General features: G+C 33.5%; 1 protein-coding gene across 1 annotated transcript in view; it reads right to left on the bottom strand.

The window, feature by feature from the left end:
• LOC101561028 (olfactory receptor 183-like) overlaps positions 1–2,679 on the bottom strand; it is a 5,995-nt gene that overhangs the window by 2,725 nt on the left and 591 nt on the right. The window lies entirely within an intron of this gene.

Here is a 2,679-nt window from a genome sequence, read left to right on the forward strand (position 1 = left end):
GGAAAAAAGACAAATGAAGAAGACTATCAAGGTGTATAAAAAGAGAAACACCAAGCAAAACAATGATGAAAGGACTCCATAAGGAGCAGTACCTGCCTACCTGCTGGACAGAGAGGGACAGTCTCATGTAAAAGGACTTTCCAACATGATTGAGCAAAAACAAAAAGAAAACAATGGAAAATGGAAGTTCCTCTGGACAAAGTTTGTGCCCAAGGAGAAATGGAAGTATTAAATTTATTCAAACTGGAAAGGAAAAACAAGACATGATAGAGGATGTTTACTAAAGTCTGCTTTGTTGGAGATGGGTTTACAAGAAAACCACCTAAATATGAAAGATTCATTAGGCTAATGGGCTTACATTTTAAGAAGGCCCATGTAACACATCCTGAACTGAAAGCCACCTTTTGCCTGCCAATACTAGGTGTGAAAAAGAATCCTTCATCAGCCCTGTATACAACTTTGGGTGTTATTACCAAAGGAACAGTGATTAAGGTGAATGTGAGTGAGTTGGGCCTTGTGACAAAAGGAGGCAAGGTTATTTGGGGTAAATATGTCCAGGTAACCAACAATCCTAAAAATTATGGATGCATCAATACAACCTTATTAGTTTGACAGATGTTTCATGCAATAACTTTTTATACATATTGAAGACTATAGACCAATCAGAAAACCATAACTTGAATACTGCTAAACAACTGTCATGACTACATTCATCAAGAAAACTATTTATTAAATTGCAAAAACATTAAAATGTCCCAATTATACTAATTGGCCTTTATTAGGTGTCTATTAAAGGCTTACATGTTAGTGAAATTGAACCATTTGGAAAAGTAAACATAAGTTTTTGCACTAAAGAGTGGGTACCCAGCAACACAGACCTCTCATTTCTAAAAAGTCATCAGTATTTAAGTCAGTGCAAAGTTAATTAAAGGGTCTAGGGCTAGGCAATCTGTTAAAGCTATTCTACTTATCATTTATCATTAGTCCTAAAAACAAAAGAAATGTTTAAGATTATTCTCTCTATAGTCTATTTATAATACTTTAAGAATGACATTAGAAGTTTATTTAGACAATTCCAACTTAGTTGCACTCACCTTCTGAAACAAAACTTTATTTACAGTTAAATAATATAAGAAGGTTGTATTTTAGGATTGTACCTCAAGTATTGTGATCTGAATTAAATGGTCATGGCTTTAAAAAAGAAAACAAAGATTCACATTCAGATTTTTAAAATGTGCTCTCTTATGTAAAAAAATTGGAGAAGAATAAACCTGCAACATATATACTGTTGTTACCCTGTTTCTATCTTTTTATCTGCTATTTGTTTTATTATATAAGACAAAATAAAATATACAATAATATGAGAAAGAGGAGAAAGAAAAACAAATAAAACAGCAATAGCTTGCACTCAAAGATCAGAACATCATTCATGTAAATAAAATGTAACAAAATTTCATATTAAATACAAGTTTTTTAGCAGTGGAAATCTTTCAGTGAAATACTCAATCATTACATGAATTACTACAATTTTTGTGTGGGCACTGATTAATGTGTAAATCTTAGAGGGAACAGTGGAAGAGCACTTTTGACATTTTAAATATAAGTTACATCATGAAATAATCTCATAAAATAATGAAACAGCCTCATAAGTGGAGTGAAGGACATTGCTAGTATTGCAATGACACCTTAAAATTACTTAATCAAAATTATGGCTGATAAAACACAGTGGACTTTTGTCAGTATCAGAAATATTTATGTAAGAATCATTATGCCAGAAATATGTAAACCTAGGTTTAAACTGTTTAAAATCCGAGGGCACTTTTCAAATTCCTTAAACGGAAAAAATTAGTCTTACAGCATTAGTGTTTATCCAAGTTTTCTTCAAAATAAAATATGAAGACAATGCACCATATTCCACTTTTCATCTCACTCTTTAGGTATCTTATACACCCCAACTAAGTTATTAAAATTAAGCAATGTTTTAAACTTCTCTAAAAAATATGAATAATATATTTTTGCTTACCCATATATTAACAAAGGCAGTGGAAATCTGTGAAAAGTATCAGTCTTTCTAAAACAAAAAATGGAATACTTCAGCATTGACAATAACAATTATTTTCATCCCCTACTCTAAAAAGAATGATGCATATATAAAATGTTGTTTTCATTGAATGTGTCAACTAGTTGTAAAACTGTTCTGTCCAGAAGTGGAAGTATTGTAGACTTGAAACTCCCCTAAGACAACCAGAGCATACCCTGAAGGACAAAGTGATGCTATTCTACTGGGCACTGTGAATGTGGACATGAAAAAGAAAACTAGGTTGTCCCAAGGAATTACAGATTTCTGGAGCCATAAACACTGAGTCATCATTGATATTTTTATTTTAGCACTTTAAATCATAGTTTCACTCAATATTTTCCATTCATAAGGGAGTAGTTCTGTATCAGTTACAGAAAGCAATTTATATCTAAAATATACTATAGGGCCAGCAAAAAAGCTCAGTAGATTAAAGTGCCTGCAAGCAGGTACAGGGGTTTTCTGACGAGTTCTGGGAGCCCCCAGACCCAGTCCTAGCCCAGGTCCGACCCAGTCCTAGCCCAGGTCCGCAGCAGGAAGGAGCTGAGCACAGCAGCCAGACCTAAGCCAGACGCAGCTGGATAACTCCAAACTCTGTAGAG

This window comes from Octodon degus, unplaced genomic scaffold (genome assembly GCF_000260255.1).
Source record: "Octodon degus isolate 3935 unplaced genomic scaffold, OctDeg1.0 scaffold00081, whole genome shotgun sequence".
NCBI classification, from domain to species: Eukaryota; Metazoa; Chordata; class Mammalia; order Rodentia; family Octodontidae; genus Octodon; species Octodon degus.